The sequence below is a fragment of the Nyctereutes procyonoides genome, unplaced genomic scaffold (genome assembly GCF_905146905.1).
Source record: "Nyctereutes procyonoides isolate TBG_1078 unplaced genomic scaffold, NYPRO_anot_genome, whole genome shotgun sequence".
NCBI classification, from domain to species: Eukaryota; Metazoa; Chordata; class Mammalia; order Carnivora; family Canidae; genus Nyctereutes; species Nyctereutes procyonoides.
The window spans coordinates 53,342,438-53,365,905 of record NW_026575142.1 but is presented as its reverse complement, the minus strand read 5'-3'; the positions used below and the strand labels follow the sequence as shown (position 1 = coordinate 53,365,905).

The 23,468-nt window shown below is 38.2% G+C and overlaps 1 long non-coding RNA gene across 1 annotated transcript; it reads left to right on the top strand.

The window, feature by feature from the left end:
- Nucleotides 1-13,739: 13,739 nt before the first annotated feature.
- LOC129498384 (uncharacterized) lies at nucleotides 13,740-23,225 on the top strand. The gene is made up of 3 exons (XR_008662117.1): nucleotides 13,740-13,799; nucleotides 16,268-16,333; nucleotides 23,151-23,225. It is a non-coding gene; the product is annotated as an uncharacterized LOC129498384 (long non-coding RNA).
- Nucleotides 23,226-23,468: the final 243 nt, after the last annotated feature.

The following is a 23,468-nucleotide window of genomic DNA, read 5'->3' as shown; positions in this document are numbered from 1 at the left end:
CCCGTCAGCTCCTTGGCACAGACCCCAAAGGTCTGAATGTGCCACAAAAGGAAGCAGTTCTTCCTCTAATTCAATGATGTTTCCTTCATCAGGCAGGGTTGTGTGAGTGGAGTACCTTAGATATATTAGCGGATCTTTAGGTCAGAAAGGATTGCTGGAGATCAGATCTGGTTTCAGCCTAGGTCCTCATATAAAATATTTGGGAGCCCTCAGATGGAACAGAGGAAGTCTGGGATTGGAGGGATCACAGGCTTTTGAATCAGAAAGTTGGTGTTGAAATCCCTCAGTCACCACACCTAGCCATGTCACTCTGGGTTAACTTCACTGAGTTTTACAGGAAAATGGAGCTTGGGGAAAGCAAGGTATCGATGTCCTTTGTAACAATATGGTCTCAAAGATCAAATGACATCTGAAAGTATCAAAGTATCTGAAAGTGCCCCGCAGGCCAGTGAGTTTCAAACTTTAGTATGCACACAAGGTTACCCAGAAACTCGTTAAAATGCAGATTTTTATTCAGTAGGTCTGAGGGGGCTGGGGAATCTGCATTTCTACCAAGTTCCCAGGTGATATTCTGTGAGGCTGGTCTATAGAGCACATTTTGAAGAGCATGGTGGTAGAGTGTAAAGTGTCAGATAAGCAATTGGTTGTTTTTAGCCTATTTTAACAAGTTTTCTGGGAAGGATATTCTTTAGTCTTTACATTTTTTCACTTCTTCCCCTTCTTCCCCAAGCCAGCCCCTCAACCCACACACTAGTAATTATACAAACGCTCACTTAATATAATGAATCCTGCTCAAAATGATAACCAACAGTTTTCACTGAAGAGTAGGCTTAGGGGAAAACTGGGTTTTCACTATGTATTTATGTACAATAATTCACAGTTATCTCTGAGTACATCAGATATTTGAGAATTATGACAAGGACAAAAAAATTTTTTAGCAAGTACTTGATAAGTTGCCAAGGAGACAGAGGGGATTTTATACCAAAGGTCCCTTGGAAATCATTATATGATATTTTTATATCATGTATATTGGTGTAATCTGTACATTTGTGTGATATTAAATATAAAATTTTACCATTTTCAGGACATTTTCTCATATGTGACCTCATTTGTTCTTCACAAAAGGGGAAGATGGGCAGGTATGATTAGGCCCATTTTACAGATGACGAAACTGGAACTCAGAGAGATGAAATGAATCGCTCCAGGTTGTACTCCGTTGCTACAATACTAAGACAAAGTCCCACTCTTCTGATTCTGAATCCAGTGCTCTTTGCTTTGTGTCCCTGTCCACAGCACTTACCACCCTGACTCAAAAAAGTTATGGTTTGGTTCACTGAACCCTGCTTATGAATCAGGTTCCAGGGAGCAGAATGTGAAAAGTGTCAGATCACAGATTTGGTTACTGTATGTTCACCCTCAGCAGGGAGCCCAGGAACATGGGTATCTTGCACACAAATCACATGAGAACCTACTCCAACCCTGAATTTTCAGATGATTCATTTGCTTGTTCCATTTCCAGCCAAGAATGTAATGTCCTTTTCGTTTTGGAATGTTTACAGACGAGAGCTAGAGCCTAGGGGGGAGGACAATTTGATTATTACAATCATCTCAAATGGTGCCTGGTTTTTTACTCTTCCAAAATATTCTTCTCACCTCCTCTATGATATGCCCCTGACTGCTCCAACTCATAGTGATCTCAAACTCTTTTCCCCTGTTCATATGAACTATGTTGTGAGTAACACTTATAAGGCACTTGGCATCATATGCTGGTATTTTGCCTGTGGTGATGTTTTACGAGTGTGTGTATGTGTGTTTCTGTTTGCTTGCCAAATGAAACTGAGAGTTCTCTGAGAGCAGGGACAAACATTTTTTACATTTCATCTTCTATTGGATGGTGGAAATGAGAAATGGAGACATATGGTGAAAGCTATATTGAATGTGGAGTCAGATCATCTGGATCAATTGCTTATTAGCTACCTAATGCTTTTTGAAAGACTCTGAAACTCTGAGCTTTTGCTGTCTCTTGTAGAATATGAGAATATTAGTACCTATCTCATACTCTTGTCATGAAAAGTAAATGAAATAATCTGTGTGAAAGTCCTCTGTGAACTCATTAAGAGCTGTATGAATGTAAAGAACGCATGTGTACTTACTTTTAGAAAAATGTGCATTAAATAGGAGTCTGCGGGCACCACCAGTCATATATAATGCATTTGTTTCCTCCTCCCAGAGCACTTTATATTTTTATGTCTTGCTATGGAAAGAAATATAGCCACATGGAAACAATATTATTAATTTGCTTTTGCAAAAGTAGAAAAGATAAAAGATCTATAATTCAAGGAAAGCTGAGATAATCCAGTTACCAAAAATGTTCATTATGAGCTGTCTACATTGTTGTTTCATGGACCCCAGATCCTAGAAGTTCACCGTTTGCTTAAGAAATTTCCTTTTGTTTTATTTTGTTTTATTTTTTAAAGGTTATTTATTTATTGGGGGCTGAAACAGTTCATGAGTGGGGGGAAGGGCAGAGGGAGAGAGAGAATCTCAAGCAGACTCCCTGCTGAGTGTGGAGAGCCTGACTAGGGACTCGATCTCAGGACCCCGAAATTATGACCTCAGCCAAAATTAAGAGTCGCACGCTTAACAGACTGAGCCACCCACGTGTCCCTGGAAATTCCCTTTTAAATTCCCAGTACTTTGGACTATTAAGAGAAATGGCATAACTACCAAAACCTCTAAGGAGAGGAAAATGATTCACTCTCTAGAATGGGGATGCTAATATACGCAGAACACGTATGCCTACCAGCTCCTCTGAAAGTGATTCTGAAAACTCAACCAAACCTTCCCTTTCTACTTATCTGCTTTTTGTTGGTACCACATCAAAATGTTTCCTGTTTCTGGATCCAAGACCATTCCATAGGATTCCCTCCCCTCTCTTACCCTACCATTCATGTAATGACAGTTGCCATGTATGGAACATCTACTAAATATCATGAGCTACATTGATGATCTTCTTATCTGACATCTTCAAATACATCTTGTAATAAGGTGCTCATTGTCCTCATGTTGTAGAAATCAAGATCCTAAGAATCAAGTACCTTGCTTACAGTCCTTTGTGGATCAGGGAGCGCCAGAATTCAGACTCAGTCCCTGTGATACTTTGCCCTTATTCTAACTCACCATATCCATGATTTCACGAATTTAGAACCATTTTTTCTCTAATACTCATGAAACTTACAGCATAACTTGAAAATGTTTATCCCTGTGCTCCAAATCCTGTATATCAACAACTATATACAGATCACACCTTGGGAAACAAATCTCCCAAAGGCTACCAGTGTTCCACAAGCACACCTATCCTCATAACAGAGAAGTCAAGAGTAGCCTGTGAGGGAAAGTCCGGGGAAGATGAAGCCCACACCCTATCTACACACTCTCCACCTCCCAATTTCCTTTCAACACCTGCCCAACTCACCAGCTCTACCCATCTACTTACTCCATTCTGGAAATTTCCACCACCACCCAGCCTCACCTTTCAGAATCCTTTTCTGTGTGTGGGCAATTCTCTTTCATGTCCAAACACATCAAAGACCAAAAAAAGCAAAGTAAATATAACTTTAAAGAGCATAGGAGTTTGGTTGTGCCCAGTCTATAGACTACTTGAGGAAGAAGATATTTCCTTATGGTGGGGGGCAGGGGGCTGCATATTCTTCTTCTGGACATCAGAACACCCTAAGCTGTTCACTCCTAGAAATCATTCTGGCCTTGGAAACAAGACCTTATTCCCTCTTCTGGTTGCTTGGTAGTGTGGAGGAATGAACACTGAGCCAGCCACAGTCCTCAGTCTCCCACTTAGTGGCCTTGGGTCATGAACAAGGGATTTTGTAGCTCTATGCCCCACTTACTTATGAATAAAATGGGGAAATAATTTTTAAAAGTGGTTTTTGATTCTTAAATGGAATAACATGGGTAAAACGCCTTGCATAGCATTTGGTAGAGTTCTTATCAAATGCCATTTCCACTTCCAGTTTCTAAAACCTGGCTGTTATTGCTGGTTCCACTCCACAAGAATACTTGTCTTCTTTAGTTACATTTAAACTCTATTTCTTTCTTTGTTCAGTGAGAAGCACTGTCCCCAGGAAGACCTCTCTATGTTATGTTGGCTTCGTTGGCAAGACCTTTATGCCAAATACCTGACTTCTGAAGAACTTGCCATTTTGCCTCTGGCCTATAAGAAGCTAATTTAAAAGCAGAATTTATTTGACTTATCATGAATGGTTAAGCCCTTTCTAACTTAAAAATCCAAAATTCCTTTCTGATAACCTATTCAAGGATACACCATGACTCACAGGAGACAAAATAATTCACATGTTCAGTAGTGACAATATCCACTCAAATATCTGGCAAAATCTTAACATTTATCAGCAGGAATATAATGGCATATGGAGGCTTATGATACCATTCTGTGGTTTGAAAATTTCCCTGCTAAAATGTAAGAGGATTATTTTCTTTTATAGATTTCTAAATTACCAGTTGAATCACTCTAAAACTACAAGTGTTTGTCCTACTACCTCTTACCTCCTACTCTCTCCAAAATACCTTGCTTTGTCCCCACTCCTATTCTTTATTTGGACCAGAACATTTATTTACCTTCCTACTTAAGTGAAGCAATTGACTTGTCTCTAGAGCCTGCACATATTCTTTCTCTTTTGCATGGCATGCTGCCCACATTCCTGGCCAATGAATGGAACCACTTTTCTTCTGAACACTGCTAATGATTGTTTCTTCCATGAAGGGTTTGCTCTGGATGCTATGGATTGAGTCTATCTCTGTGTGGTTAGGACATATAAGGATGTGTGCAATGTTTCTATGACAACCTCTGCCTTCTTTGTTTTTCCAAAGGAATCGGTTCCACTTTCACTTTAGTTTTAATTTCCTCAAGAACAAAAACGATGTTTTCTACTTCCTTAAGAATTTGCCACAAAATCAAATGCAGTGTCTTCTACAAAGTGAGCCCTGAGGAGATGTAAAATTCAGAAACGTTCGTTTTCCTGTTTAGAGATCTGAAGAAATCTGTGACTTCTCCAGGAAACCAAAGTGACAAATTTCATATCATTAAGACCAGGGTAGAAGTGATGTGGGGGTCTGATGTCTAGAGAGCTTATCTGAGAAAGGCCATTTTCTGACCTTATCTTTCCTTTTACTTTAAATGTGGGAATTTGTTTTTGATCCCATCTCGTTACTATAGTCACCATTTGTTCCTTTTTCTAACCCCTCTTCCTGCTGATTTAATAGCTGTTAGCAGAGAAAAGAAGAGAACATTTAATATAAAAATGATAGTAACTTGAAGGTGCTTAGAAGGATTTGCTGAGCAAAGAATTGAATTGCCATCATCAGCACCCCACACAAAACTCTTGTTTTCCTTTGATAAAAGGTGAGTCTTCTGTAATGGCATCGGGAGGTAAAGCTACATTTGGTATATTGACTATAAGGAGAAAAACACTCTCTGGAGAGGCCAAGAAGCAGTAGAGCTGTAAAGGAAAAAAATAAATAAACTGTTTTCTCAGGCTGCTGCTACATGCCTGGTCAATGGGGAAAGTCAGATTTCTGATGAACTCTGAAACCCTTAAGACTTTGGTCCCAAAAATCCAGGCAGGAAAAACTAGAGAAGAAGATCTACTCTACAAAGATCCCTTCAAATATAAACTCTGACTCTCATATTTTAGAATAAAAATATAGTTCAGTAATTTTATTATTAGGAAGGAAAAAGGGAGAGAGAAAGAAGGAAAGAAGAAACATTTGGAAAAAAAAACAAGGAAAGAAAAAATTGAAAAAGAAAGAAATAGCTAAGGACTAGTAAAGAGAACTTGGCTTCTCTGTTCAAGAGAGAAAAGAATGAGAGAGAGGGACAGAGAGAAAGAGGGAGAGAGAGAAAGAGTGAGAGAGAGAGATCTCCTTGGGGATGATTTAAGGTTAAATAAATAATTAAATTAAGTAATTCAAAAAATTATGTTCATGGGGCTCCACCTATAGGCATAAAGATTGTCTTTCAGGTCCTTAGTCACCAAGGCCTTTGAAGTGACAGTGCATTTCTGACAGTTTAAGCCTTGGAGCAGAATTAAGAGGGTTATACTTTCCCAGGAAAATGTGTTATACCCTGCCCTGAAAATGAGATGAACTACTTAGATTATAAATATTGAATATCTGTGAAATCACTACTGACTTTATTTTTAAGAGCTACATGAAAAGACCTTGTATTATTGAGACACTGCAATAAAAACTTAACAAGACCACACACTCTAGAGGCCATATTAAAATACGATTTTTGTTAGGATTTCTTTGGAGCCCATTTTCCGCCGTGCTGGAAATAACCAATAACCATAAATATTTATAACAAAATAACATCTTTTATGGAATGAAGATTTTTATGAAGCCATTTTTTATTAGTTAATCCTATGACTAGAGCAGAATTACAACAATTACCATCCTTTCAAATGAATAAATGTCAAAACCAAGACACAAAGAGAGATCATTATACTAATTTGAATGCAAATTAGTGGCTGAGGGGCAGGCTTCACGTTGACACAGAATTGAAGAACTCCCCATTGAAGAATCAATCCCCTTAGTTGCCTGAAAGTGCCTGAAATGTTTTTCTCCCATTTTGCTTCTGAAAATTATAATGATACATCAAGGCTCAGATTGATCACAGCGTTTCCATCATATTTCCCTGATTTTCAGACTCAGGAAGTAACACTTTTTCAAATCTATATTCCTATCATGTTTTACCTATACATGCTCTTTTATGATCCATTTAATATTTACATGTGATGATTATTGAATTTATATTTAATCTGTGACCTCCTTGTGGGCAAGAGCCCACATGTTCTTATTTCTTGGCTGTCCTAAATATTCACTGGGATGACAAGGGGTGTATCATTGTCATCCCAGTGAATGTTAGTGAGTAACTAACTCACTATAGGTTAGTTACTTCATTTACCCTGAGTATCTCCTACAAAGCTTTGCATAGCTATCTCTCCTCTGTTTCATCTTCCAAGTCTTTTTACATGGTTAACCAACTTGATAATAAACTCATGTTTTACATTTTTTCCTGTATCTACTGTATCAGTCAATGTTCTCTAGAGAAACAAAGCCAATAAAATATCTGTGTGTGTGTCTACATTCATAGACATTCATAGCGAGGGATGGGGGGAAGAAAGGGGGAAAGGAGTAGAGATTTAAAGGATTTGTTGTGTAATTGTGGGGGTTGGCAAGTTTGAATTATGTAGAATAGTCCAGAAGGCTGGAAATGTAGGATGGATTTCTATGTTATAGTCTTGAGGCAGAATTTCTTCTTTGGAAAATCTCAGTTTTTGCTCCTAAGGCCTTAAACTAATTGGATGAGGCCCACCCACAGGTAATGTCCCTTAAAGTCAATTGACTATAAATGTTAACCACATCTACGAAATACCTTAGCAGCAACATCTAGACTAGTGTTTGACCAAATATTTGGCACTCCAGCCAACCCACATCGACACATTTTAAAATTAACCATCATATCTACCTTTTCTCAGTCTCTGGTTTTAGAATAATCCAGGCTCAGAATTTGGTAATTAATATAAAAAGAAACCTACTATCCTGGGTTGTGTGGTTTTTTTCCAGCAACAGGAGGTCAAGGAATTGGCAGATGAGAGCTTCAAATGTCTCCTTGGATGTTGAAGACCTCAAGAGTAAATCTTTGGGGTGCCTGGGTGGCTTAGTCGGTTCATCATTTGCCTTCAGCTCAGGTCATGATTCCTGGGTCCTGGGATGGAGCCTCAAGTCAGGGTCTGGTTCCCTGCTTCTCCTTCTCCCTCTGCTGTTCTCCCTGTTTGTACTCTCTTGCTTTCTCTCTCCCTATCAAGTGAATAAATAAAATCTTTAAAAAAAGAATAAATTTTTATATTGAGAAATAGGATACACAGTTTGGAGCATAGGCCCCACAGCTAGACTACAGGGGTTCAAATGCCAGTTTTGCCATGTACAGGCTATGAGACTCAAAATGAGTTGGCTACCTTCAATTTGAATGATTTTTTTGTTGTTGTTCTTTTCAAAATGGGGATAATAATGATGTCTTCCTCATTGAGTTGTGTGGGAACTACATTAAACCATATAAAATGCTTACAACAGTGTCTGTTACGTACCAAGTACGTAACAAGTGTTACCTGTGGCAGTAATTATGAGAACGATGAGCATGATGTGATGATGGTGATGATGACCTTTGACAATAACAGGAGAGAGTTATTCAGAAGATAAAGTTTTTCATCAATAGGGCCAGGAGATGCTAGTTTTGTGGAAGCCTTGTGAATAACACAGACAGATGGTATGAACCTGAGAGGAACCAAACTTCTGAAGAAGAAAGAAATCTTTGAGTTATAGTTCTTCAGAGGAGGCAGGGAAAACACTTCACCCGAGCTTCCTAGAAAACAGTCTCAACACTTTAGTGTCGAGATAAACAGGAATGTGAGATATGTTGGAATTAGCCCAGATTATTTTTCAGAAAAAGAGGATTTAGACCAAGTGGGTAGCATTCTGAGAACTTCAGAATGATGACTCTTACTTAAAGCTTTCTCTGTGGTTGGAGCCTGGTGGCTCAATCAGTTAAGCGATTGACTCTTGATTTCAGCTGAGGTCATGATCTCAGGGTTGTGAAATAGAATGCACACACACACACACACACACACACACACACATACTCACACACACCTGCCACCTCCCCAGGGACTCCAGCTCAGCAGAAATATGCTTGAGATTCTCTCCCTCTCCTTCTGCCCCTCCACCCCCTCAGTGCACAGGCAAGCACTCTCTTTAAAAAACTAAACTAAATTAAAATAAGACAAAATGAAACAAAATCATTCTATTTCTCTGTTGCAATTAAAGGAAGTGAAAACAGGAAGGTAGTGTGCATGCGTGCATGTACATGTGTATGTACATGTGGTTGATAGAGAGAGGACAAGCCACATGTACAGGAGCATAAAGAAATGACTCTTTCTCAAGTAATTACTGTCATTATTATATTTGAAAAATGAAATTGAAATAATATTTTCAATTCAAATCTTGCCTTTTCATTTAATATTACATCTTGATTATTTCATTATGCCATTATTCGTCAAATTTATTATTTTATGAAGGATGTTATATTATACCAATGTTTCACAAGGTCTTTAAACCAGCTAGATATTTTCCCATCTGAAATCATATAATTGATGATAAATAGATAAATTCTGATCACATTTACAGGATAATTTTCTTCAGTAGTTTAGATTGTTTCCAAAGCTTTAGGTTAAAAAATATCTTGTTATTTTTATTGAGTTTTGATTTTTAGGGAGATTGAAATTTTATTCTATATGTTCAATTGATGTCATATTTTTTAATTTTATATCTTTTGCTTATTATTCAGTTAGAGAATTAGAGTATTTTTTTTCTTGATATAAATGAGCTTTTTGTGTGCTGATTATATGGACATTTCATCCAATATATGCATTCCAAATATTCATTCCTAGCCTGCATTTTTCTTCTTAATATCATCTATGAAGTTTTAATACCAATCTTCCAATTGTCTGTCCAAACGTAGTGATATTTTTACATACTGATTTAATTTATTGCTTTCATATTTTGTAGAGCATCCTCTGTCTTGTAAAGGTAAAGGCAGAAGTAATTGTGAAAGATGAGTAAAGATAATTTTAAGGTGTATTTTAATATTATAGTAAATAGAGTAGTGTAATAGCTTTATGAGACCTTCATATATCACTCAGATCCTAGGCTGAACATCTGTCTAATGCAGAAAGCAGTTGAATTTCTGGTATGTAGTTATCATTTATCAAATTTTTTTCCCTATATTTTCTGGCTTCTTCTGTTAGGTTATTTCTATTTGAGTAGGGGGTATATATTCCTGGAAAATGTAGAATTGATTTTTATGTTTCAATTGAGTAATGCAGGCTCGTTTTTTAAGAAAATTTATAATATTGCTTTTGAACTGGACCACACTTGTTTGTCCAGGAGTTCTATACATTACTGAAGGTATAACGGTCCCCTTTCTGTTCATTTCTGTCTCTGAAAATACCACATTTCTGTTTGTGTCACCTTAAAATAAATGTGAAAAACACAGTACCAATTAGGGACTTAAGCATTGTCTTAACATTGCACCTTGTAAAGCTTAGTAGTAATTTCTTTGTAACCCAGAAATGGCTTTATTGCTTCTATGCAGCAGAAGGTCCCTATCTCCAGGGAGGCAGGGAGAAAGGTACTAAAATTTCTTACCATTTTCTTGGTTGACTCTGTTATTTTGTTTTATTGACATTGTTTTAACTGCTGCTATTATTAATATTCAATATCAAAAGCACTACAGAAGTCAAACACAAAAATTTACTCTGCTTTTGTAAATTTCTGTCTTGTTTTTACTTTGATAAACGTGCAAACAGAAATGCATGTCCATATCAAAAAAGTAGCCATTTCCCTTTTTCTTTTGACAAATACTATCTGGTTGAGATGTCACTCTCTAGTATTTTTTTTAACATTTATCTATTTATTTGAGAGAGAGAGAGTGAGAGGGAGAGCAGGGGAAGGGGCAAAGGGAGAGGGAGAGAGAATCCCAAGCAGAGTCCCTGCTGAGCATGAAGCCCAATATGGGGCTCAATCTTGCAACCCTGAGATCATGACCTGAGCTGAAACCAAGACTCCATGCTTAACTGACTGAGCCACCCAGGCACCCCTTGTCTCGGTACATTCGTGACTCTTCACACTGACAAAACAACACTTATAACCTAATGGTCACAGTGTCTGTGGCAGTGCATTTAGAAAGATGCTTTCCGTCTGTGGGTTTCTACTTCTCTATGTGTAAGCTGAGGCTATGTCTACCCATGGTTCTTCACCACAAAATGGGGAAGAAAAATGAGATAACGTCTGGGAGTTAAATATCTAGAACTCACTGTCCAGTAAGATCTCAGTAAGAGATCATTAGGTATGCAAAATAAAATAAAAATTATTTGTTTTTTAATCAATGAGGCAAAGGGGAGAAAAAGGGGATGAAGCACTAACTTCCATTCATTTATTCATTTATTAATTCATTCAAAATGTCATGGACAGCCTACTCTATCCCAGGCATTGTATGGAAATTGCAAAATTGAAAATGATATAGCCCTTTACGGAACTATCTAGTGGGAGGAACTAATATAGATACAAAGAACTGTAACAGAACACATGATGTGATAAGATTGAAAGTGACTATCACCAGTACAGGATAGGAAAATAGTTGTATAAAGGGAAAAAGGAAGTAGGAATTTGTTGCAACTTTGCAATGTTATTATGTAAAGCTATTGGCAATACATTAATCTCAAAGATAAATGAGTAGTTTTGCTAAGCAACTTGTGGAGTTTTTTTTCAATTACAATTATTTCTTGGGAATTTCTGCATCCTTTCATCACCTTTTTAAATCACTATTGCATAGAATTGCATGATATTTATCTTTAGAATGGGGTATGGGTATCTGAGTACTCAAGGTTGCTAAGCTCATAGATTTTCCAAGAATGTATTGGAATGGAAAAAGGAAACGATTTCTAAATCTTTGACTTTCAAATAAACTTTTCCCTGAAATTGATTTGCCCGAGAATGATCCTATTGTCTGAAAGTCCTGCTTGCCTCCCCTTTTGCAATCAATTCATCAATCAATCAATCAATCAATCGCCATTCACCTATTTAACAGCAGAGAAGCGAACCTCTCACCAATCCTTATTATTCACTGTGATGCAATTGTCTCAAGATAGAAATTATTTTAAGGTGTAAATCAAAAGATAGTCGGGAATGTGTCGCCCGGGGGGCGGGGGTGGGGGGGAAGGGGACAGGAAGAACAAGGCACAGAAAGTTTGTTTTTTAAAGATTTTGTTTATTTATTCAAAAGACATAGAGAGGCAGAGACAGGCAGAGGGAGAAGCAGGCTCCTCGCAGGGAGCCCGACGTGGGACTCGATCCCAGGACCAGGATTACTCCCTGAGCCAAAGGCAGATGCTCAACCACTGAGCCACCCAGGCGCCCCAAGGCACATAAAGTTTTAACAGAGAGAATATTGATTTTATCATGCAATTGGAATAGCTTAGAATTGGTTTTCCCAGTTATTTATATGCTGTTTGAACTGAAAACAAAGTAAAACATTTTGGACACAAATATAAGAACTATCTTTGCTATTTGGATTATATGGCAACCATTTTCTATAAATTGAGTGAGTGGATTTACAGCACCTAGATTTAGATGAAGATGTATTTAAAGCATGTGCACAATATTAAAAATATCAGAAATCATATATTTTGTGATAAAACATTATTTTCTTAAACATTTTATTTATTTATTTATTTATTTATTTATTTATTTATTTATTTATTTTAGAGAGGAGTAGGCACGAGAGGGAAAGAGAATCTCAAGCAGATGCATCCTGAGTGCCAACAAAAGGCTCAGTCTCATGACCCTGAGATCATGACCTGAGCTGATCTCAAGAGTCCTGGGAGGCTTAACAGACTGAGCCACCCAGGAGGCCAACAATAAAACATTATGATTAAAATAAAGTTGATGCCATAGTTTCTCAAAGGCCGTTTGAGGAACAGAAGAATGATTTTTTAAAGTTCAGTGTCTTATGATACTCTCCTATTGGTAGACTTCTATCATTCCTTCAATCAGCTCCTTACTGAATACCTTCATGTGCCAGAACTATTTTAAGAGCTAGAGGTACATAAGTGAATAATAATAAACAGAATCATCCAGCTAACCAAACAAAAGCCCAGTTAAAAGCAATGTTGGAGGAGGCAGAAAATAAATACACGGATTTGTAAAGCATAAAATGTACACATGATATACTCAGGTGGTAATGACGAAATGTGCCATTTTAAATAGTGGTCGGGAGAGTAAAGGCTGAAAATAGGTCAGGGAGCAAGTGAAGAAATACAGGCAGAGGGTATGGAGGTGAATGGGCCCTAAGCCATGGTTATCTCTGGAGCTGGAAGATTTGGAAGGAGGGCGAAGTGTCCTGAGTAGGGTGAGTCAGGAGAGAGCTTAGCTGTGGGTAAGTGGGAAGGGGAGAAAATCAAGGAGAGGGAGTGTTGGGAGGAGGGGAAATGACGTTCAGGTCAAGGTTATACAGCTTTGTAAAAACGCTGGCTTTCTGTGAGTGAGATGGGAAGCCAGTGGAGCATTGTAAGCAGGAGAGAGACAGGATCTGATTTTCATTTTAAAAGAATCATTCTATCTGCTCCTTTAAAAGCAGATCACATTAGGGAGCAGACCTCCCGGACACCTGTTAGGAGGCTGTTTCAGTCATTCCCATAGGAGATGGTGATGGCTCAGAATGGAGGAGGTGAGCAGTGTTGGCGAGCTTCAATCTTCGTATGTCTTGAGACTACAGACACAGTAGGGCCCTACGAATTTCTGGCAAGTTGAATAGAGGATATGAGAGAAAGTGTTTCAAATTAAGCCTTCTAGGATTTTGGCCTGAGCTCCTGGAATGATGAAATTTCTATTTTCTGAACTGTAGGAGGTAGAGGCAAGGACAGGTTTAGAAGAGATCGAGAGTTTGTTTTTCAGGTCATGGGTAGAATGCATATAAGGTACAGAAAAAGAGATGTCAGCAAGCATCTGGAGGTCAGAGGAGGAGCCAACGAGCTTGGAGCATAAATCAAGTGGAGAGTCGCAGATGTTGAATCAGAACCAAGAGGCCAGAGGAGGTCACCAAGGGAATGAGGAGGGATGGAAAGAAGGTCTTAGGATTGAGTCCTGAGGAGGTAAGGAGTAGGAGGAGATGAACAGGAACGAAGTCTCGGTGGCCATGGAGGAAGGGAGACAGCTAGGAGATCGTCAGGTTTTGGAAAGCAAGAGACATTAGTTTGCTTTCACGTCTTTACCATTTTTCACTCGTATTTTTAACAAAATGAAGCAATGAACATAAATCTTTGTGAACATATGTGAGTATTTCCTGAGGATTCATTCCAGAAGTAGAACTGCTATGTCAAAAATACGTACATTTAGAAATTTTATAGAGTCTGCCAAACTGCCTTCCAAGCCGGTTTTACCAGTTGATTCCTCTTCTAGAGTGTTTGAGAGTGCTCATTTCCGCGTGTTATTACACACTCTTCGTATTTCCAAACTTTAAAAATAAGTAAAAATACCTGATTTTGATTTGCATTTTTCTGATCAGTGTTAAGCCTGAGCATCTTTATCAGGTTTGGTCCATTTGTATTTCTTCAGTGAATCCTGGTCCAAATCATTCACCCATTTTTTATTGACTTGTTTTCTTATTGATGTGTACATGGAGAAGCACTTTTGTATCCTGAATGTAATTTCCAGTCTGTCACTTGTTGTTTAACTTTGTTTATGGTGTCTGTCATCGCAGAGAAATTGAAAATTTTTATGCAGTTAAGTGTGTCAAACCTTTTCTTTATGGCTCTGGGGTTGTGTTTTGCTTGGATTTTCCCTACCATATGGTTATAAAATTTACCCTGCATTTTCTCCTTAACACTTTTATAGTTTTGTGTTTTACTTTTACCTCTCTAAGCCATAAGGAATTTATACCAATATATGGCTTGAAGTTGAAAATGACTATTTTTTTTCAATATGCATAACACATTTTGGTAACACCATTCATTGAATACTTGCTCTCTTTTTCCCACTGATTTGAAATGTCACTTTATTCATCAGCTTAATTTCAATATCTTTCATGATTTTTTTCTGGCCTCCGTGTGCTATTCAGTTGGTCTACAGATCTATTTTTGCATAATTTTACATATTTTAATAACTATTATTTTATGATACTTTATAACCCTTTAAATAAGTTATTTATTTACCTTATCTTTTGAGGGGTTATTGTTTCACATTTTCCCTTTCATTAAAAAACACAAGAACCGATTTGTAAATAAACATTTTGGAGATTTTCCTGGGATTTTGATTTATAGCTAAAGTTGAGAAAAGTGTGCCTATTTATAATAATGAGTCTTCCTTTGATAAGCATAGCATACCTTATCACTCTTCCATGTCCCTTGACAGGGTTCTAGAATTTTTTTCAGGACTGTCTTACTCACTGAATGTTAAGCTTATTTCTAGCTCATTTACAGTTTTTCCTAGAATTTTATGAGAAGGAATATTTTGAAAAGGTGTCCAAATTCAACTGTAAGAGGAGAGCCACCTAAGTTTTTATAATGTTTAGCTCTGTTGACTGGCCTTCAATATTCACATAGCATTTACAGTAATTAGAATGTGTCTTTGGGTAAATTTGCTGGTTTTTCGGATCCAGAGCTTGTCAATTTACAGCTGACGGTGTAATAAAACAGACCACTAGATGGCAGAACAAGCCATCTTTCCTGGAATTGGGTAAACATTTTTAGACAAGAAACAGATTCACAGCCCCGGTGAGAATAAATTATTTTGTAGTCCACAATGCCCTAGCATACACTGGTGATTTATAAAAAAGAATCAATATAAAATAGATCGATGATCCCTGACTCCAAAACAATTGCCATAAATTATACTTTATTAAAGTCCTCAAACATGGTGTTTTTTTTCTTCCTTGAATTCATCTTTCTCATTCCACTGCAGAACTATAGGTATTATGTAGAGTTCAGTTTTTTACTTTCTGCTTCCTATGGTTTTTTTCTACCTCCAAATAACTACTCCAGAGTCTCAATCGTCATCTCTGTGCCCAGACCCCCAACTGAATTCATGACTCTGAACTCACTTTTATCCTCAGGTGTCATATTTTCAAGAATGGGTCAACATGTTTCATAGGCTACATGAGATTTTCCTCCTCCTCTAAGGCAGATGGGTTGTTAGTAGTGATCATTCGGCCAATACTTTTTAAGCAGCAGACTATAATCCTTAGTGGGCTGGGAAATTAATTTAGTTAACTGTGTCTACCAATATAAAAAATGAAATATAGTAGAAAAATGTTAGAGTGTAATGACCATAGTAAGGGAAAATATCCTTTTTATGAGATGTTTGTGTTAGCTAAATATATTCGTCTATTTGAGTATGTGTACCGGATGGTGATAAAAAATGTGTTTTTTACTGTGGGTCATAGTCAAAAAAAGTTTGAAGAAGAAAAATAGAAACTGTACTGGAATCTCCCAGACTTTACCTTATCCAATATAATGGAGGAACCCAAGGCTCCACTTCCTGAAATGTAACAGATCACTTGATGTCTAGCCCTTCGGTCTTTGCACAAATATTAAACTCCTATACCATGCCTCTATGTGCGCAGGACCACGGAATCTACCAAGGGTTTTTCTGAAGATGTAGAAGTCCTCACCTCTCTATAGCTGCTCAGGTATGTCAAGTTCTCTCATCTCTCCTGCCATAATTAGCTTCAGAGTTCCTGCGTGCTGCACTCTAAGCACAGCCATAGGCTGTCTCCTTGCCTGACTTCTTTGCAGGAGTAGATCTAAACCCTATCCATGTTGCAGTCTCACTGGACATTCACTTCTATGTCTTACTGTCACTTAAAAGTGAATACATTTGAATCTTAACTCATCTTATTTGCCTCAGATCAGCTCATATCTCGATTTTTATATTATTAACAGCTTTATCTATTTGGTAATCACTTAGGTAATCACTTAACATGACTATTAGGTTAGATGCTAAGAACATTCTCTTTGGACTTAGACGAATCTGTCTTTGAGGTGCCTGGGTGGCTCAGTAGTTTCAGTGACCACCTCTTGATTTCTGCTTAGGTCATGATCTCTTTCAGATCCTGGGATCCAGCCCCACCTTGGCTCTGTGCTCTGCACTCAGCAATGGGCTCTGAGTTCAGCATGGAGTCTTCTTGAGAGTCTGTCCTTCTCCCTTTGCCCCTCCCCACCTTAAATAAATAAATAAAAATCTTTAAAGAATTCTTCTTTGAATATCAGCTTACCACTTTTTCTCTGTGTGTCTGTATGCAAGTTACTTAGCCTCCCTAACTCTTTGACATCCTCATTTATGCACTGGAAAGAATGATGGTGCCTATATTATAGAGGTATTGAGAAGACCAATGCTATGATGCTTTCAAAGCTCTTAATGCTGTGTTTGGCAAATAGTGAGAACACAGTAAATGTGAATTGCTGTTTTTAATAGTAGTGGCAGTGATAATAGCAGCAGCAATCCTGAAAAAAATCAACAGAATCCTTTATTCACTTTGGTATGATCGGAATTCTCTTTTTTTTAAATCTAAATTCTTTTGAGTTTTTGATCCTGCATAGTACCTAGCTTAATGTCTACTGTATGGAATGTGTTCAGTAATAAGGTATGCCTGTGATAAATCTTTTTTATTTCAATATTCCATAATTATTCATTTTATTCAACTAATCTTTTAATAGTGTTTTCCTCAAGTACTTATTTTGCCTTTTAATTAGAGAATTACTTTTTTCTAAAAATGCTGTTTATATTCCACAATTTTGTAGTGAAAATTGGGAGGTATTAGTGTGGTTCCTTAAAAAAAAAAGAGAGAAAACTATATGCATGCCTTGTGTTTATAGAGATGAGATTAATCCATTTTTTTTCATTATGAAGTTCACATTATAAATGTAAAATGAGAAGAGTCAGAGCCTAAATGTTGTTAAACTACTCTCAAGTGACTTAGAGGTTTTCCCCATCCCCCAAATACTTGATATATTCTGAAAAATTTAAATTATCTGGTTCCTTGACATTCTCAAGATATTATGGCAAGAATATGCTTTCAATGTAGCAGAAAAAGAAATAAGATATTTGGAGACACTTTGTTCCCTACGACATCCCTACATCTAATTCAGTACCTGGCATGGTGCTCAACAGTATCTACTGGGGGAGAATGTAAATAAATAAAAGCAATCACAGCCTGGACTTGCTAATTAATATCCTGGCAGTAGTGATTAACCTCTAGAATATAAAATGGGGAAAGACTACCTTATAGGTCTAGCATCATGTAAATGAGAACTGTATGAAAGCGTATGACAGATAGTAAACATTATCATTAGTTTCCTCCTCCCTTTTGTTGATGTAATGATAAAACTTATCTACTTAAATGGTTGGATTAGTCTTATTAATAGAGGTTTTAATGTTTTGGTAAGGCTATAAAAGTATAAAAGTAATTCAAGACTGCAGTGTAAGCACTGAATATTACTGCTAGCTCTAGAAAAGGATTTTAGGCCATCTATCCTATTGCTTTATTTTATAGATGAGGGAACTGAGGCACAGAGAGGTGGAGGTGTCTCTTTCCCAAATTCCTACAGTAAGTTAATAACTTCAGTGGATCTACATTCCAAATATCTTAATTCCCAGTAAAACACAAAATAATCTTCCCTCTCAATCTCTCTCTCCCTCCCTCTTCCCTGCACCCCCACTCCTTTCTCTGACTCTTTCTCTCTCTCTCTTTCGTTTCCCGACCTCTCCCTTTACCAGGCAGCTTCCCAAGCTTGGTGTCAGATGATCATCGGCCAAGAGGGACCCACGAGAAAAGCCAGTAAGACAGCAGGCAAAGTTAAGACACAGCATCTGTTAATGTTTTACTCTCATGTTAAACATCAGCTAGAAACTTAGGAAGAGCTCTCTGGGGTGGCCAGAGTTGTGCAGCTCACGTGCAACACACGCCAACCATTCTGGCCTTTGAGACTCTGGAGCACTGATGGGAAGCTGCAGGGAAATGCAAGAGTGAGCAGTTAATCAAAGGGCTTCTCCATATGTTGCTGGCACCTATGTTCAATAAATCTTTAGTCCTTGCATTTGTTCCGTGCTTAGATTATTTCATTAGTTTTTTCCCTTCAAAATATTTATTTACTTGTATTTATGTCCATTATTTTAACTATTTGTCCCTATATTATATTTTTAAAATATTTTTAGTCATAAAAATAGTTTCTAAGAAATAAGTAATTTATTTCTGTTCATTTAAAACTTTATCTTTTTATAATTGTATTGATGTTTTAACTGAAGTATGTTTTGCTTATTTAACCATCTCCCTTCTTCAAATGTTTAAAAAAATCATTGGCATCTGTTAAAAAAAAGTTTGTAAAAAAATATATATAGTTGATATCATCTTTAAATATTATTATTTCTATTTAAAAATCAATAAATTATCATTAACTTTCATAACGACTGAGTAGGTAAAGTTATATCATCACTCTGAGAATATTTAATATATTTAGGAACTGAAATCTGACCTGAAAGAGTGCAATTGATTATATTTTTAAATGCCAATCATGGGGGACCTGGGTGGCTCAGTGGTTGAGCATCTGCTTTTGGCTCAGGTGGTGATCCCGGAGTCCTGGAATCGAGTCCCACATTGGGCTCCCTGCATGGAGCCTGCTTCTCCCTCTGCCTGTGTCTCTGCCTCTCTCTCTCTGTGTCTCTCATGAATAAATAAATAAAATCTTTTTTAAAAATGCCAATCAGTCAGCCTACTGTTCATTTCTTATTTTCCAGGCCCATACTAAAGTATGTTACTGTAACACTTGTTACAGAAAGGCTTCATAGTGGGTATTTTTGGCTCCATATTCCAGATGAGTAAACTGACATTTAAAGAGGCCCAAATCACATGACTAATGAGAGGCAGGGTAAGATTCAAATCCAAGGTATTTGGGGCTTCTTTCATCATCCCATGAAGTCTCAATCAACTAAAAACTTTCAGCATTTATTTAGCAGCGGCCATGTGCTAGATGCCGTTGTAGGTATCCTCTGTTTTTCTCACACCACCTCACTCAAGGCATTACAACAATCTGAAACAGAATCGCAAAAGGTCAAATTTACCTTCTGTAGAGGGATGTTGATCATTTGAATCTCAGTCTGATTTTAAATACTCCATACTTTTATAGGAGTTCTTAGGAATGTGAGATAGAACTCAAAAGGCCCATTAACCTGGATCAGAAAAAAAATCATCATTTTCATACTAATATTTAATAAGACTTAACACTGTCATCAACTATGAGTCATGACTAAAAAGAATTACAGTATTACAGACGTCCAAGGTAGCCGAAGGTGTCCAGGAGGTAAAAATGATTAAGATTCAAAAACTTCCATACTGACTTTCAAAAAAGTCATTATGCCTAGCGTTGGGGTTCATAAATCAACAGAAAAACCTACCCCAGTGAGCTCAGAGACTTTTTAAGGACATAGATGTGCAAACATTAAACATAGGCAGAGTTCTTAGGGGCTGTAGTGGAGGTGGTTAAAGATAAAATCACCAACTTTATTCCAGACAGCTCCCCAGGAATAGAGGCAACCAGGAGGCATTTCTTTTTCTTTTCTTTTTTGTAAGATTTTATTTATTTACTTATTTGAGACAGAGAGAGAGCATGAGCAGAGGGAGAGGGAGAAGCAGACTCCCCGCTGAGCAAGGAGCCCGATGTGGGGCTGGATCCCAGGACCCTGAGATCATGACCAGAGCCAAAGGCAGATGCTTAACTGATTTAGCCACCCAGGTGCCCCTCAGGAGTATTTTTTAGGAGTTTCTTGAACAATACCTTTGGGAAGAATAGCAACCCACCCTGCAGCGACAGTTCAGGCAGTAAGTACTGCTGGTAAATCTTGGTAAAAAGAGAAATTGTGCAAACGCACTGAATGTGAGTGGCAAGGAGTGTTTGGAGAACTGAACACTGTGCAGAACCAGTGGGCTGCAAGATGCATGGGAGGCTGTAAAGCCAGGCAGGGCCTGGTCATGCTGATCACTCCGCCCTAATACAGTGTCGAGTTTCTGGAAGAGGGGAAAGCTTCGAGAAATATCTATTTCCCACAAGAAATACCAACATGTTTAACAAATAAGTGATTGGGGCTGATCTCTACAAGTTTTTATTATTCCCTGACTGTAAGCCTTGTTTTGCTTCAAGCCCACCTTGAGTTTCAGGTGCTTGGTTTCTTGGAGGGGCAGCAGAGATAGCTGAGGTTGATGAGATGCCCCTGAGAGAGAGCGAGAGAATGAGAGCAGGGTCCTCTTAGTGTGGGGTCTTGGGCTCTGGAATGTTAACCAGATGTTCAGACAGAGCTCCAGTATGTTTTCCTTCTGACCATAGTTCTCACTTTATCTGGGAACAGAGGCTGGAAACGAGGGGGCTTGCAGGAATTCTAGGAGCCATGAAGGCAGGGACATGAAAGCGCTGGCTCCTTAAATCTGGACTTCCGTTCCAGATACCAGTGCAGATCTTCCCGCACTGCCCAGAAAGCGATCCACAGCTTCAGTTGGAAAAAATAACCTTTTCCAAAGCTTTGAGGCAGCGCCGGTGGGACTAAAGTTGGGACAGAATGGGCTTGTGCACCAGAGGGGGCCAGAGATAAAATTTATTGCAGTAACAGCCCTTTCTGTGTGTCAAGCACGATGCTAAACATTTTACAAACATTAGGTCATTTTTTGCCTCACAGTAACTCCATGAGGTAGGTATTACTTTTCCTAGTTTGCTGATTAGAAAGTTGTGCTTTAAAAAAAAAAAAAAGAAAAGAAAAGAAAGTTGTGCTTTGAGAGGTTAAGTGGTTTCTCAGACTTCACCCTACAGTTTGCCTGTGTAGGAGCCAAGATTTATACTCAGGTCTGGCTGACTCCAAGCCCATGATCTGTACAGCAAGAGGCAGTTGTACATAGTGGAAAGAGCACTTTTTAAAGAGTCAGCCTGGACCCAACTTCTCACTCTGTCACTTAATTTGCTGCGAAATTTAGGTTAAGCCATTCCCTCTTGTCTCTTGGATTCCTTATGTGCACAATGGGATTAATAATAATTTTATTTACCACAGATACTTCTTGTGGAAACCAACTGAATTCGTGTGTATAACAGAGCTCTTGATGTGGTCAAGTCCTATGTAAAAGAATTCACACATTTTTAATTTCCTTCAAAGCCTCAGTTTCGGGGATCCCTGGGTGGCTCGGTGGTTTAGCGCCGCCTTCAGCCTAGGGTGTGATCCTGGAGACCCGGGATCGAGTCCCACGTCAGGCTCCCTGCATGGAGCCTGCTTCTCCCTCTGCCTGTGTCTCTGCCTTTCTCTCTGTGTCTCTCATGAATAAATAAATAAAATCTTTAAAATAAAAAAAAAGCCTCAGTTTCTTTACCCATAAATTTGGGATAATACCAGTGCTGCATATCTCACAAGGATGTTGGAAGAAACAACTAAGATGATCTATGGGGAAGTACTTTATAAGCTGTAAAGTATTATACAAATGAGGTAATGTGCAAGCGATCACCTTATAATTCTAATAGGCTGTAAGGGATTACAGCGATTACTGCCAGTTCCTCTGAGACTAATAACATGTATCACTGGTTAATATTCTCTTGCTTTTATTAGGTTCCTTCGATTGCTGTGGCATATATATGTTCCAAGGAACTTGGCATCGGACTTCATCCTATCCAATTCTCCCCCTCCCAGCCACTATTCAAGAAGATGACGCTGCTATGAAAGCAGCAGCCTGTTCCTTGAATGACCTGCCCAAGTCAGAGCTTCATGTATTACATATCCTAAGATCCGCACATGCATTAATACTATAAAAGAGGTTTTGTGCGAGAGACAAATACAAACACCATGAGGTCACTTCTTCCAGAGTATAACAGGATGCAGACTCTTGGAAGAAAATAGTATAAATGTCCTTTCGGAAAATTTTGTCTCTGAGCTCAGAACACATTATAAATTTTTCCAGAACCCTCCAACATACAGTACATCAAACAGAGTGCCTTTTCTTTTCTTTCCTTTATTTCTCTCTCCTTTTAAGTACTATTTTCAGAGAAAGGAGGAAAAGCTAGGAGGAGCTTTTAGTGGCTAATGATAGCCAATGTCCGTTTGGCCCTTTGACCTCGTAAGGTCCCACACTGCTTGCAGAGAGAACAGTGGGTCCAGGATCAAGGTCTCAGTCCCACTTTCCCAGCTGGGTGAATAGTTCAATTTTTCAGCCCTCTTCATCCGCCAACGAGGTCAGTATGACATGCCATTAAGTAAATATTGAAGTGGAAATCAGGAGAGCTGGGTCTATTAAATAAGTCTACAAATAATTGTAGTATGACAAAATAACTACTTTTAATGAGGTCTGCTAAGTTCCTGACATGACTTGTCAGAAACTTAATAAACAGTTGTCGAATGATGAAAAAATATAAATAATGGTATAAAATACCCAGTAACCAGTAAGCAAAATTTCAATGGAGGCATTCTGCTCACTGTGCTTATAGATTTCTGGAGGCTCTGGCTGTAGCATATGACTCGTTTCTGGACCAAGAGGGCTGACTCCAAGGAAGGTGTAAGAGCCGTGAGTTGCACACCAGTGATTCCCTCCACTATGCAGTGCTGCCTCTTATGGTGAGTGAATTACCCTCTGAGCCTCAGTTTCCCCATCTATAAATGAATCTGGAGAATCTAGTCTTCATCCAGCTCTGGAAGGTCACTTCCAGCTCTGTGAGTCTACTTTTCTAGTGCAACACATAACATTCAACCCTAGACCTCAAATATGCAGTAAGCACTTAAAGCCAAGTATCTGCTCCAGGAAGAGA